The sequence below is a fragment of the Idiotropiscis lumnitzeri genome, chromosome 13 (assembly GCF_059441095.1).
Source record: "Idiotropiscis lumnitzeri isolate Australia: NSW breed Sydney's pygmy pipehorse chromosome 13, RoL_Ilum_1.0, whole genome shotgun sequence".
NCBI classification, from domain to species: domain Eukaryota; kingdom Metazoa; phylum Chordata; class Actinopteri; order Syngnathiformes; family Syngnathidae; genus Idiotropiscis; species Idiotropiscis lumnitzeri.
This window is the reverse complement of record NC_142403.1, coordinates 13,004,964-13,020,868: the sequence shown is the minus strand read 5'-3', so window position 1 is coordinate 13,020,868 and position 15,905 is coordinate 13,004,964. Positions and strand designations below refer to the sequence as shown.

Genomic DNA, 15,905 nt, shown 5'->3' with positions numbered 1-15,905 from the left:
TTTTGATGCACCAGTGCTGCTCCAAAGAAAAGTTGTCAAAGAATCACAACGCAGCTTTTGTGTCATCTCGAATCATTCAAATGGCTCCAGCAAACTCTCTTCTTATGATAATAGCATTTTGGTGGTGGTGGGTGTGTGTGTGCGTGTTCAGGGAGGGGGGGGGCGTATTTCTTAAGGGATTCATACTTCCATTGTTTGAGGAAGAACCAAAGCCAAATTCAACCCCCTCTCTACCTCACCCCGCCACAGCCACCAAATATCATCCAAAATAGAGTTCATTCTCCACTTTCAAACAAAAGAAAAACCAGAAGAAGCTTGCACTGGTGCACAAAAGTAAACGTTCGGAGTGGAAGTTGCAAGAGTGGCCAAGTACGAGAGGCAAGTCTAAGAAGTGTGTGTATGTGTGTCGGGGGGTATTCGAGGGGGCACGGATGTGGGACAAGGGGGTGCGCAGCGTGTCTCAGACACAATAATGCTATTCATTGGGCTCAGACATGGGTGTTAACTCCCCTCTGACCGAGCACAATGGACCTGGGCGGCTTCCAGGCAGGCCTTGGTGATATTGTTAGTTCAGGGCTGCTTTGTGCCCGCCGCGGGACACGGCCGACGTATTGTGGTCGTGCGGCTGGATGGATGGAAGGATGGATGGATGGATGGCGCTTTTAGAGGTGAAAGGCAAGTGGAGAACTTGTGTGTTTGTCAGGGTTGAATCTGAGAGGACAAGGAGGGAAACGGGGTCAACGAGCCTTTTGGTGCTGCCCCTTGGCATTGGACTTGCACATCCTGGAAAGCGGTTCTCGTGAGATTTTAGTTGGATTTGGGACAAAAAGTGAGACAGTGTGATTTTTAGGAGAGTTGTATATATTTTGGGTGACTTGAACACAGGTATTTTCTTCGTCCCCCATTGCTGTCCTGTTACAATTTCAGGGCTCAGCCAGTACCCAGGACCACTCACCCTACGGTAGAACCACACCCCGAAACCAACAACCCACAACAAGACTAGTGTGCCAATTGTAGTCAAGAACAAAAAAGAAAAATTGCATCATTATATAAAGTGACCGTCACATATTCCATCAAGTTGGCCGGAATCTCGCTCCCGAGATTCAGAGTTCAACCTCGAAATATGTCACTAAAATCCACCAGACTGGACAGGAAAAGAAAAAGTGTCGATAAGCGTAAGATAAACATGAATGCAAAATAACATAGCGATCACATCAGCAATTTACCCAAAAGCTCCGCCAAGCGCACAGTGTCCCGAAACCTTAAGAGACTTCCAGGAGTTGAAGCTGGGACCGAGCACCGCTAAAGCATAAATTCTTTGCGCAAGACACAAGTGGAAAGGCAGTATAAAGGATTCAACATACAACAGTTGAACATTAAGTACTATTTGGAATTTGCAACCACTGTTAAGAAGGTTGGGGGTACAAAGAACAGAAATCCAAATGGCCACAGGGAATTAACATTAATTAGCTCTATTGATGTTTTGCTGTCTGTATTATAAGTTTACTAGAGTTAAAGGGCTCATCCGGGATTTGAACCTGGGACCTCTCGCACCCGAAGCGAGAATCATACCCCTAGACCAACGAGCCACAGCAACGATCGATGAATAGCAGTTGAAAAAACAAGCGGGGGCATATGGTAGGTTTTGAATTAATACAAATATTTAAGGCAACTATGCTTCTAACATGAGCTTGCAGGTATAAGTCGACTGTACTGAAGAACTAGCGGTCCGGAACTTAAACACAAAAAAAAAAATATATTGTGAAAGCTATCACCACACCTGACCTCAAATCATCCACTGCAAAACCCCTCAAAATGCCTTTTTGAGTACAAACAATATTGCATGAGCCAAATTAATCACTGTAAGTGTACCACTCCAAACTTTTCACCATGAGCTTCACAAGAGCGCCTTAAGAGCTGTTGACCACACCCCCCCCCCCTAAAGTTCACATCCTAAATTTACTCCTGGCAGGAATTTTGGGAGTGATTATCCTTCCCGCGTTGAATACTTTTAATGGGATGGCACCTGTGAGGCTCTTGCTTTATCTCCTCCTCAGGTCCTCCCCCCTCGCTATCCCCCTTGCCAGATCGGAGTGCTCAGCAACTCCCGATTGTTATTGATCCTGAGAACAAGCCAGTAAGGGGGGGGGGGGGGGGGGGGAGTCAGTGACGCTCTCCCACTCCCACTCACTCTCTCTTTCTTGCTCTCTTTCTCTCCATCTTTCCCTCCATGCAACTTTTCTCCTTCTCCCTATAACTTCATTTATCAAGGTTAAAGAAGTCTTGTAAAAAAGAAAAAAAAAGCAAGAGGGGGTTGCCTGGATGCCATCTTACTGCATGAAAGAAATTCCCTCAGGCTGCTCCTACAGAGGAAAATGACATACACACACACGCACACCCCCGCACACGCGCACACACATGCACACACAGACCGACAGATACTTTGTGGCTGACAAGGCTGTGCAAGTAACAAAAAAACAAAAGTAATATGTTCAAGGAAATCAGGACAGATAACAAAAATCCCTTACAGTATTTTAAAAATCCATGTCAGTGTCCAAAAAAAGTACCTCCAAATGTTGTGACTTTTGTAAATCAGCAAAACATTGAAAAAAAACGTATCTTTTTGTGTTATTAGTTGGCTTTTTTTTTTGCACTAGTACTTCTTTTGTACGTAATTTCATATGTTTAAAAAAATAATAATTAAAAAATCTGTTGGACAGCTACAACACAAGTCATGCATTGGTGTTCATGTCGGGCCTTTTACACAAAATAAAAGATAAATTGCAACGACAGGATGTGAAAAGCTGTAAATTCACCAAACCTTATTGCATCACACCCAACAAACACAAAATAAATATCGAAATATTTTTTGTGATTCCTCTTCTAATCTGGAAGGGAAAATAATGAAAGAAATGACTTTTTTTTATCTTCTTTATTCTGATCATAATAAATTACCTAGAAAGATTTCTCAAGAAGTGCAAGAATATGATTTTATTTCATTGCAGAATTACATTTTTTTTTAATTCTATTACATTATTTTATTTCATTTTAATACAGTATTTGCATGTTTTAATTTTAAATTTTATTGTACTGCAGTTTTATGTGATTAGATATTTTTTTGTTTGTTTTATCACATTATGTTATCGCAGCATTTTATTTTATGCAGAGTATTTTTTTATCATAGCTACTGTATTGTCTTATTTTATTTTATACTAATGAATGATTTGATTTGATTTTAATCCAAGCTCGGTCAACAATGCGCACATTCCATTTTGACGGTCCTGTACATACATCCGCGTCTGTGCACAGTCTCAAGTGTCTTATTAGCGTGACTAAAAGGTGAACAGCGCGGCCATAAACTGAAGTTCACTCAAATCCAACAAAAAGCCTGTTAACTTGTAGCTCGCTCATTTGCGCACAAAGAGAGAGCACATTAATAGAGAGCGTCTTCTGTTGGTAAAAAGGCCTGAACACGTGTTGTGCATCCTGTCCGCCATTGTCTCTGCGACCACTCCACTTTGCAAAAACCTGCTTTGCACTGGTGAAGGCAAATCCACACATCAGTGTGCTACAAAAGCCACACCTTCCCCTGCCTTTGTGCGTCCTAATTGCCACAATGCGTCTTCAGGCGGTTAATTGTGTTGTTCGCGAGTCATTGTCTCCTGCTACACAATTGCCACTTCTTCACACGGCAGGACAGCGAGGCGCATGACGAGGGGGCGGAATGTGAAAGAAGAAAGTAACACAACGATGTCAAGGTGATTATGAAAGAAAAAGAATGTCATGTACATGATTTTTTCATGGAATTAGAAATTATTTTCAATTATTATTATTTATTTGATTATTAACAAATACTACACATTTTATTTTGGTTTGAACATTTTACAATCCCAAATGCCAATCACGTTGGGATGTTGTGTAAAATGTAAATAAAAAGATAAGATACTTTTCAACTAATATTCAATTGAATACACAACAAATACAAGATATTTAATGTTCAAAGTGAAGATGTCACTTTATATTTTTTTTTATGCAAATATTGTTACATCTTGAGTTTGATGCCTGTGACACACCCCAAAAAGTTGGGACAGGGGAAACAAAAGACTAGGAAAGTTGAGTAACACATTTAAAAAACAAAAACAAAGGGAAATATATTGTAACTGCTGTAACTGCTCACCCCTCCCCTCTCTGTTCAACCGAGAAAGAGAAAAAAGTGGCTGCCCTCTCGTCATTAACTTCATAGAGGCAGCTCGTTAAGTGATCTCTGCAAGCAGCCAATCATATTGCAACTGCTTGCAAGTCCCCTCACAAAACAAGTTTTTACAGGAAATGGACAGTTTTAGTGCTAATTGAAACCTTGACTTTTTAAACCGTCAAAGCGGTAATGGGCCCATTCCTACTTCGAGCTAATTTGAGTATGTGTTGCACTCTTTAAGCCACAGTTGACAAACTTTGGTCCTTGAGGACCACTACCTTGCATGTATTAGGTCACGGGTGCCCAAGTCCGGTTCTCAAGAGCTCCTATCCAGTCTGTTGATGTCGCTTTCCTCCAACACACCTGATTCGAATGATCAGGATCGTTATCTGGCTTCTGCAAGGGTTGCTGATGAACTGATCGTTTCAATCAGGTGTGTTGGATGAGGGAGACATCTAAAATATACAAGAGAGTGAACCTCAACGACCGGAGTTTGACACCGATGCTTTAACCCATCCCAAAAGCGCTTGGGTCCCTCCAGGTGGGGTTGGTGAATCATGTTCATTTTTCAAATCCCTGCGCAAGTTGACAACTGCACCAAAAACTGTCTCGACTGGGATTTGAAACCAGGACCTCGCTTACCCAAAATGACAATCGGATCCCTAGACCAACAAGCCACGCAAGGTAGTTTATCTGAAACTTAAAATGCTGGAATCTGTCTAAATCCTGTGGCCAAAAAAAAGCTGTCACCATAGAAAATTGTGAGTTCTCTACAAATGAATTCATCAATTTTAGTAGAAACTCCCGATAATTTTCCCTCCATAGCAAACCCAAGAGGACCACTGTGTTATTTACATAGTTCCGAGTCTCTTTTAAACCTTAAACCTTACTCTACATCAGTGTACATTTGTGAAATAACGATGTGTATATATATGGTCTTAGAGAGCCCCCCCCCCACCCCTCCAACTCCCCCTTCCACATTTTACATCTTTTGTGACTCCGACAGAGGAGTTTGTCCAGACTCAATCAGTACGACGCATACATCTACATTCCAGTTGCTAGGCGAGTCGCCGCAGCTCAGCTTGTTGTTCAAGTCCATGCGTTGACCTCTCGGAACCGACTCGTCCCGACGTCAACCACTCGGCCCCCCCTGATATCGCCCCCGCCCCCTTCCCCTTCCCACACTCAAGTTCTCGTGGAGGCGCTGACAGGCAGACAAGGAGGGTGACATCATGGTGGAAAGAGACAGAGAGGTTGGTGGGGTGTAGGTGGGTGGTGGTGGGGGCGGGGGGCACCCACACAATGCAGAAGGGCATCTGGCATTGGGTGGTGGTGGGGCCCTGGTTAGGACAAAGCCTTTAGACCCCCCCCTCCTCATTCCCATGGCTCTTTTTTTGGGAATATGATTATAGGTTAAGTGCAACATCAAGTATGGAGCATCTCTTGATAACGCCTCTGTCTGCTAGGCCACATTGGCTACTCCAAATAAGTCACCAAATGTAAACCTCTAGCTTTTGAACAACACATGTTGAATTTCAGGGCGCAATATTAATGAGAAAATGGGGCTGAATGATTTTGAAAATATAATACAATTGTGACCCCCCCCCCACCTAAATATTGCGATTATGATTTATTGGATGATTTTTTTTTTGTATTACATTAAACATGATCATATTTATCATAGACATGTCGCTCAGTTTTATACGTTAGCCTTATACAAATAACGTATGAATTAAAGAGCTTATCTACTTTGATTAGAGGTGTTAACTTACTAAATATTTTGAATGTGAGGCAAATAAATCTGTAGCCCTACCAATTCAACTTTTCATGTTTCATGAAACAATGGTTTGTAATGTGGATTGCACTAATTAAACGCAAAACTTATACAGAAACAATAAATAATTAAATATCTGTTTATATCATTAATAAAGCCGACCAACTAGGTAAAATTATGATTTTTTTTCTTTTTTTTTTTAAACTGCAGCCTTTTCAATTTGACAATTGGATTGTATTCCATTGCCTTGTCGATTTGAATTTGATTAATTGTTTAGCCCCAGAAGAAATTAACAATTACATGGATATAATGAAGTTAAACAACCAAAGTGGGTGCAAAAAGCCCACAAATTTAAATAAATTAAAGTATATATGTGCGCTGAGCACAAGTAAAACCGTTTCTTTTTTAATCAACATTTCTGACCAGCCAGCTAAGAATCTTTGTGTCTGTTAATGCTCATTTATTAATCTGCCTCTGTGCATACACACAATAAATTTGTGCGTGCGTGTGTGCGTGTGTGTGTGTGTGTTGTGCGGCGAGGCCTCCGTGTATATATTAGCCATGTGACTTGACCCTGGCAGGCTGAAGCGGCGTTCGTGCGTCTCGCCGGGCGTGGGAAAAAGGGGAGACCTCTTTTCACAGCTGCTCCGGCCGTTGCATTGAACCAATAGAGGGGACCCCGGCGCCCCCCCCCCTTCCAAACACCCCCAAACTGCGTCCGCCCGCCTCTGATGCCACCCGCCCCTCCCCTCCTTTCTGCTCCCGCTCCCATTCAATCTCCAGCCTGCTGCCTTTTCAGCGCACGCCTGTGCCTCCCCTCCTGCGCACCCCTCACCATCCATCCATCATCCATGTGCACCGTGCCATCGCAATAAAGTCACTTTTTTTTTGGTAATCTTTTTATACACGTTAGATCTCTATTCCATCTTGCAGTGAGATGAAATAAAATTAAATATTTTGTCTTGTTGTTTGGCTAGAAAATAAAAAAACAGGATGGTAACTGTAAGATGTTTAACGGGCATTGTAAAGTGCAAACATAATTTCATGAATTTCAATTGGTATTCATTTTTTTTATTTCCATTTTTTTTAAATGTTGTTCGGCTAAAAATACAAAAGTGGCTCAAATTAGAGATACTGTGGCGCATTCATTCTGTGACTAAACTTATGTGTCTCAAATCATCAAATTCATCTTTACAGTCCCCCAGAAAACAGCAACACAATAAAATTGAACGTGTTTTTCAACAAGAACATAATCAAATAGACTGTGAAGAGTTAAGCAGTCAGTTTGTGCATCATGATTTCATGCTTTAACTCATTGTACATCGTGCTGTTCCTTCAGGTGTGCTTCTGGGGGAAGCATAATGCAAACATAGTACATGTAGATTTGAAGATTGTTGCAACGAAACTCATTTAAGTCATTTTTCGCAGAGGATAAAGAAGATGTTTTTAGTATTGGTGAACTCAAAATGATTTGTGTTTTTGTTGATTTCCTTGTTTTATGTTTCGTTCCCTGGGTGCCATTTTTCTTCTTTTTGTTTCCACCTGCACTCGTCAGCATGGGTCAATCAATCAGCTCCCTGCAGCCACTCATGACATGTCCAGGTGTTCCTCGTTGTATCGTTAGTTAACTTGTAAATAGTTCCATGGCTTCTTTCGGACTTTGTTGCTTCATTTTGTTAATTATGTTAGTGGATAAATGCTTTTGGAGTATCATCATCGTACTTTGACTTGCAACTCTACTTGAGTCCTCCAAGCTACCGTGACATTAACGCTAGTTTCGTTAGCCCGTCTACGATGTTCTCTCTTCTCTGTTAGCGTTAAGCTAAATGACTTTTGTAAGGAGCTCTTATGTAGTTTGTTTAAACACGTTATTCTACGTTTAAACCGCAACTAAGAGTGGCATTCAGCAGCTTGAAGAAATCATTTGGTCATTTTTTTTTTAAGAATTGTTCACTATCTGGTGCTTGCTTTGGAGTTTTTTTGTCTTAATTTAACACTAGTAACTTAAATTTGCTTTTAATTGTTGAATAAACGTTTTGTCTCGAAATTCAATGTTTAAGTATCCCAAGCACAAAGATTTGTTTACATTTCTATAAAATGTTTACAGTTGACACAAGAACAAAAAAAAACTGTCAATCGTGAATAGAGTGCATCATAAAATACCTCCTCCAATCGGCTCAGGAGCGAGCAGACTTTAATTTATGTTAACATACGCCGCCACTACTCTGCACGCACACCCACAAAGTGCATTCATTTCAAGAGATTTATATCCTATCAAGAAGCATAAAGCAGAGGGTGTAATTTAAATCAACTATTAAGAACAGCCCAGCGAGCTGGGTGATGCATACAAAAAAAACGGCGAGAAATCTCTACAGGCGGTAAAAAGCAGATTTAGGTCGCCGTGACAATACTCACAACCAGTGCTCTTAAATGTATGAGGGCGTGCTTGATTTGCTGTGCATTTAAATCTGACAAATGTACTGTAAGCGTGCACACCACCGCACACACCCATGTGCACATATTTAAGCGCAATACCCTTTAAAAGGTCACATAATGTGCAGAATAACTCCGAGAGAACCTCAAGAGGAGTTCTGTCACATTGCGCTGCCAGTACTGCAGGCGTGTTGGGAAGGGAAGGGGGGCCGTGGTGGTGTGTCATGTGTGTGTATGAGTGTGTGTTTGCCCATGTGTTGTGTAGCTGAGGACCTGAAAGGACTGCATCTCCCTTGGCCAACACGCCATGACGGTGTGGAGCAGAGCACTCCGAATTGGTTTCTCTGGGGCGACTGAGAAAGTGGAGAGCTGATTTTGAACGAGGATGGAAGACGGGAACATAAGAGAGGGGTGGAAAGAAAGACGGAAGGATGGAAGGAAGAGTGGAGTTCGGGATACAAGCTAGAGAGGGTGCATGGGGGGATTGGGAGGGTGACAAGTTGGAAGGATGGATGGATGCAAACAGAAGAACGGATAGTGGGAGGGTGAAGGATATAAGGAAAGAAGCACAGGGGGATAGGAGCATACTAGAACAGAAGGAGACAAGGAAAAAAAGTATACAACGATAAGAATCATAAAAGGATAAAACGATCCAAGGATACAAGGACAAAAGGACAGAATTTTACAAGGATAGAAAGATTCAAGGATAGTAGGATGCAAACAGAAGAATGCATGATAGCACGATCGTAACATGGGAGGAAAATAGGAGAGTACAGCGACATAAGGGAAGAAAAGTGCAAAGGATAGATTTATATAAGGACTGAACGATGACAAACAGGATGAAAGAATCATAAGAAAATGGCATGGAAGGACAGAAGGAGTCAAGGAAAGAGGATAAAAGGATACAAGGGCACAAACACTGAATACAAAGATGATAAGTAATGTACAAGGAAAGAAGGAGAGGACACAAGGTTAAAAGATTAGAACAGGTGTGGGCAAACTATGGCCCGGGGGCCACATGCGGCCCATTAAACGTTTTAATCCGGCCCGCCAAACTTGAAAAAAATTAAATGAATAAACCCTGTTAATGTTTTATTTTCTAAATACTCTGGTATGTAAAACACAGATATTTTGTTGTAATGCTTCTGTCCATTTTCATTTAAAATTAAATTTATTTTTTTTTCTCAGATGAGGTGAGGTTACCAAAACACTCCATCCATCTGCTCCTGGTCCGGCCCCTTTGTCAAATTTTAGAGCCCATTGTGGCCCACCAATCAAAAGGTTTGTCCATCCCTTGGGTTAGAAGGATAAGATAAAAGTAAAGCAAGGTAGAAAGATACGAGTAGTGAAGAACACGAGGAAAGACACGAAGGATAAAGATAGGATACAGGGATAGGGTTAAGAAGCATACAAGCATAAAAGGATTCAAGGGCGGAAGTATGGAAGGATGCAAGGATAGCTGGAAAGAAGGACATCAGCAAGACCAGAGAGAAAGAAGGATACAATGGAATGATAAGGGAATAAGAAGACAACTTAGGATAGGGTATGAGCAAAATAAACGGTCAAAAGCACATAATTACAAGAAAGATGTACATAAAGGCAAGGGTACAATCACCTGTGTAAAATGGCACATGAACAATACACAAAAACAAACATGGCCACACCGGCGCCCCAGTCGAGTTACGCAAGGTCTTAGCAATGCCAAAACGTGAACACGCGTGCGCTGTCACATCCACTTTGACGCATCTCGGCGTCCGGATGGAGCGTCCGAGTTCTAAAACGCTGCTCGTTTGCATCGATTGAAGCGTTTGACGGCTGCGCTATGGCCTGAGCGGCCCTCTTCACGTTCAGGAACTGCGTGGTCTGACGCTACGGAGGAGGATAGCTTGCCACAGGCGGCGGAATCTCCTCTGATCTTCGCCTGGCTCTTTCCCCTTGAGAGGAGAGGAGGAGGAGGAGGTTCATCTCGATCTAGATCGACGTCACACAACATCATGTAGTCTCTGGAGGGATATTAAATCACTTTCTCCCCTCATGATGAACTTCTCCTTCTCCTCTCTCCTCCTCCATCCCGTCGTCTCTTGTGTGGAAACGTGCACAAGGCGAGCAGTGCCCTCGCATCTGTTAGCATAGCGAAGCTAATTTTTCAACTTGTTGAAGAGGCAAATGGAGAAGCTAAAAAGCTGTAAGGAGTCAATGTAGTACACAAGCTGGTATAGAAAATCTGTACTTTTGTATTTATTTTTATTTATTTTTGTCACTTTGTCGATTTTTTGCTCAGTGCGGCAAAGCAAAATTTGAATTTCTATACTTCCTACTCCTTACTTTCTAAAAAAGATCCTTGCTAATTTTCTCAGCCTCCACAGATTACAAAACACAGATTAATAAAAACTATTCTTGTATTTTTACTTTAGGTAAGGGAGCTGAATGCGCACTTTTGCTTTGACCAGGTTTTATTTTACAGAAGTATCTGCACTTAAGAGACAGGGGATGACGACTTTAGCCACCTGTCCTTCCTCCTCGTGGTTTCATTCTTTCTTCTGCCTCAAGAGGCTGCAAGCTCGCAGTAGCTGGGCCGAGGGCCCCTGATATGCAGCCTTTAGGAAGCGCCTGTTCGCAGCGTGACACAGAGGAGGTAGCAAATGTGCCAGAATAGGAAGGAAGGAAATATTTTATTTTTCCAGACGCATCTCATAGCGTACAGTACAGTGTAGTGAAAGCTGCACAAGCATGGAGGTGAATACTGAAACGTCTGTATACGTGTATGTCAATGTTTCTTTGTGTGAGTGTGTTGTATGTCTCTAAGGACAATGTGCAAAAACTTTGATTTCTAAAATGGTCAGTCAATATTAGGCAAGGCAATTATTACAATAAAAATAAAAACAATCAGCAAATATATCCAGTCAATTTCATGGAAAATGGACAAATCAATGCCATTAAAATGACAGGACTTTGGATAATCTAAATGCAATAATGTAAAAACAACAAAACGGAGTATGCCGCACGTGGCCTTACGTCTTAGCACTCCTACACTAAGAAGTCTCCTTAAAGGGATCCAAATGCTTAGATGACAGAAAAGGATTCACCTCATATCACATCAATGAAGAGCTTAAAGACTTTGATCACACAAGTAAGTGCAGTGCATTTAAAGTTTGACCTTGACACATATTTCATACAGTGGGACCTCAACAGTGCGTCAAATCATTCTCTGAATTAGGGCGGGGTATATGAAATAACATCTTTAACTCATATCACGCGACACATACCTCACTTAGAGTGAGCATCAAAGGAGTACCTGTTTTTTGCTTTTTCTTTGGCTTTTTTGCACCACCTATCACCTTCATCATTTTTATGTCTTATTGTTAACATTATTTGACCTCTATTCAAAGTCACTGATGGTGAAGTGGTAAATCCGTCCAATTTAGAAGCAGTGTAGGTTCACTTCTTAATCAGTGACAATGTGAATGTGACTATAAATGCCAGCTCCTGGTGACTCTGAACAGGAGAAAATAAAATGGATGGATGGAACAATTCTGTGCTTTATACAGTGTATTTGTTCAAGAACAATAAAAACTGGAATGCCACAAGTAAAAGCCTCTGAAGATTAAAAATGAAAAAAATAAAAATCCTCAACTTGCTTGGCCCACCCCAAAGTTTCATCGAAATGATTTGTGTCATCTTGAAACAAAACAAAAACATCACATTTCACCCCAGAATGCACTGCACAGACATGCGCGTCCTCTCACCTGATCAATGTGAGGAAGACTTCATGTGGAACAACATCTGCTTGTTTTGTTACTGGACTTGTAAGTTCACACATCGTACCTGGAAACACACAAAAAAAAAACACACATTTATATGAGAAATGTTCCATTGGTGAACATGAATCATATCGATATATTTGCAGCACACCAAAAGTCATATTGCATATTTTATATAGTTTGATATAATGGTTTGTTTTGTGTATTTTGTTATTTTCTGATCTATTTGTCCATTTAGAATGTTGTTAAATTGCCTAATAAGGTTACCAAAATATTATAAACAGCACACACTATGATACAGTGCATTTCTATAACAATAAAATAAATAAATAAATAAATGTTAAATCCTGTCCCTCTTAAAAAAATGAACATTACTATTTTTTAAGTGAAATGTTTGTCTTTAAAAGCATGACATCCAAAACAAGAATTGTACCGAAAGAAGTGGACGGTGAGTGTTAAAGACGCCTAAAGACAATTGGAATCTCGCATATACACACACACACACACACAGGGAGACACACAAGCAGCGCACTTCACAAGCGATTACACAAAGTAGTGCGAGATTACATCCACCGAATATCTGACGTCCTCTGCGGATTTAAAGCCGGCTTGTCAGCCTTTCAAATTCTTTCCCTTGGTTCCCTCACATGGGTCAGAGCCTGTTGCTAGGCTACCAACCCTAGAATTCATAAGTTCAGGGAAAAGGGTTTTTATATATATATATATATATAGAGAGAGAGAGAGAGAGAGAGAGAGTGAGTGTGATAGGCTGTTGCAATTCCAAGTTAAAAAAAAAAAAAAAAAAAGAACTTCCGTAACTAGATCTTGATGGGTGGAAGTATTTTAAATATTAATTAAAAATCTATTTTTCACTGTATTATCAAAAAAAACATTTTTTTAATTGTAAAATGGACAAATATTGTCTATTCCTATTTTTGAGAATATATTGTCGATCCCGCACATTATATAGTATGCAGTGTGGCTTTTTGCTTTAAGTCAAAAAAGGAAAAAATGGGGGGTGCACTGTACCAGCAAATGTGTACAAACACGATCCCAGCATGTACATCTTGATGCGCGCACATACAATTTATAATCCAGCAACAGACATAAATGACAGATATAGCAGTGCTAGCCAACCTGAGGCTCGTGGGCTATATTAGGCCCATGAGAGCATTTGATCCAGACTGCCATTCAGTCCTAAAAAATAAATAAAACCTCTGACAAACTATTAAAAAAACCTAGAAGACATTTGAACTAAAATGCTGATAATATATGATAAGCTATTGTTCATTTTTTGAAGTTGTTGTGATGTATGGTATGGATATGTCACATGATAGACAATGAAGCAAATGTCAATATTCTGTCCAATGTCGCACTTCATGATAATTTTTACTTTTTTCCTGTTATTACAATTACATTAAAAAAAATAAAAAACATAATTGGACAAATAGGCTTTTCATTTGACTATTTTCTTATGGTAACGTTATAAAAGTCTCACATTTCATTCATTCATTCGAAAGATATGACTCATCTTTAGACAATTGCTTTTAGAAAAACTATGTTGCATTCACTTGTTTTGCAATGCGCAATCAAGATGACAATTGTTAAGTTAAGCTCATGCTGTGTTTGGCAGTATGTACTAAAACAACCAATTATGGTACGACAAAATATAATCTGTGATCATAATGTTGGGTAATTGGTATAGACATTGACGTGTTTCATTGCATCATTTTTGTTTTGGTTTTCTGCCATAATGTTAAATAACAGGCAATTAAAAAGAATTGCTCCTAAATGCGCAACATATACCTTATATTATAAAAAATCATTTGTTTAGTCGTTACAACATCCCGGTGGACAATGTAGAGCAAACTATTCACAACCAAAGCACATGATTTGCAATAAATGAGACGACAAAGCAATAAAAATGCTAAAAAGCAGACATTGGAAGCTGAGTAATCTGCGATGGAGACAATGCAGCATGGCAGGTGTTGGTGGACCAGAAAAGACCAGACCAGACAAGACCAGACTCCATCTGGTGCTGAGGGCCTGAAGAGGGCCCAGACAGACCCATATATTAATGTGGGAACGCCGACGTCTAGCCTGCCTGCCTGCCTCTCCGTCACTCGCCAGACTGAATTTCAATCTCAAAGCCGCCCCAACCCCCTTTCCCTGACCCCCTATTTATTACCCCACAGCAATGCATTCATTCCTACCACAACTGGGCAAACACTGTGTGGCTCCATGTGCAGTCAGAGCATAAATAGTATTGTCCAATTAAATGGCGCTATAAATTTGTCAGTACGGTGTCGCAATAATCTAACTAAAGGACACACAAAATGGGAACACGCCTTGGGTACTTATCAAATCATAAAGTACAATTTTCTCATGGGTATTGAAATTCAGAAATGCCAAGTGAATGCTGAGAAACACAAATATTTAGGTTATTTGGTTAATTAGGCACCATCTTCTATACTAATGCTGTAAGCTAATGAAGTTTATTTTTTACAGGAAAGTGAAGTTTGTATTGACCGACATGGCACTTAAAAGTGGATGCAAAAAGTCTACACACCCGTTCAAACGGCAAGTGTTTGTGATTCTTTTTAAAATGACACCAAGATAAATTATGAGTTTTTTCCACCGCTAATTTGGCCTGTACAAATTATCACTATAGCATTGACACTCATCTCTCAGCATTGACAATTTCAAATGACAATAACATTTGTGCAAATGGTGCTCTCAGCCTCCATGCAGTATTTTTACAACAAACATCCATGTGCCGGTTTGTCTCAGCATTCACTTTTTAGTGGACGATAACTATAGTTCAGGCTACTATACTATACAAATGCTAATTTTTAGCATCGAGAGCTTATTTGATACTCACTGCATTCACATATTTTGTGTTAGGCAAAACTTCACTCTAAAAACATTTTTCTGCATATCTTTCAACACTGAAAAACTGGAAGGATGCTTTATATTACCTGAAATGTGAACATTGTGAATGCATATCTCCAAATCACAAAGTGTGAATGCTCATCTCTCAGCACCGACACATCTCATGAAAATGCCATTGAGGAACTAAACCACATCTGTCCCTGTTTCTAATGACTATTTTCTCTCATCACAGACAGTTATTGTTGGACAGAATTATTCTTGATGCTCATCACTAAGCATAATTGTCTGATGGACTATTGCAACAGCATCCAGACCAAGCAAATATCCACTTCCTGCTGTGCTTTCATTTCATAGCAGCACCGCACTTGCTAACGCTAACTCCTTCGCCACTATACATCTGACTCAGTGAAACGACACTTTATAGCAGCTATAGCCGCAGCGCTATAGTAGCTCCAGCACTGCACTGAGGCTTGTTTAAAATTCAACAGGCCCTTCTAACACAATACATCCAGAGCGGAACCAGGAGAGGGGCTTTTTTTTCCTTCTCGGATAAAAGGGGAAAAAATGATGGGCAGCATCATAAAAAAAAAAGGAGACTGACCCTGGTGTCTCTCTAATCTTCCCTCTCAAATCATATAGACGGGAGATATTTGTGTATATAGCTGCCACATGAAATACTGCAACATAACATACGGGGTAGCTTGGGAGTGGTTAAGAATGCATTTGGGACCTACGGGGGGCGCTCAGGTTTGAATCCCTGGACCGCCATAAAGACTTGATGTCAACTGATGCTATCACTATTGAAACAAATGTTAACCACCATGTTAATGTGGGTCCCTTGACTTTATAT

The 15,905-nt window shown here is 40.4% G+C and overlaps 1 long non-coding RNA gene and 1 other non-coding gene across 3 annotated transcripts in view; both read right to left on the bottom strand.

Moving 5' to 3' along the window:
* LOC148324441 (uncharacterized) overlaps positions 1–15,905 on the bottom strand; it is a 36,510-nt gene that overhangs the window by 15,940 nt on the left and 4,665 nt on the right. Inside the window, exons 2-3 of one of the 2 annotated variants that reach the window (XR_015846392.1) lie at positions 12,149–12,227; positions 8,676–9,321 (exon numbers count right to left, since the gene is read on the bottom strand). This is a non-coding gene — a long non-coding RNA (uncharacterized LOC148324441). The remainder of the gene's footprint in view (positions 1–8,675; positions 9,322–12,148; positions 12,228–15,905) is intronic. The other variant, XR_015846391.1, reaches the window with a different exon arrangement.
* Positions 1,518–1,589, bottom strand: trnap-cgg (transfer RNA proline (anticodon CGG)). Its single transcript has one exon. It is a non-coding gene; the product is annotated as a tRNA-Pro (tRNA).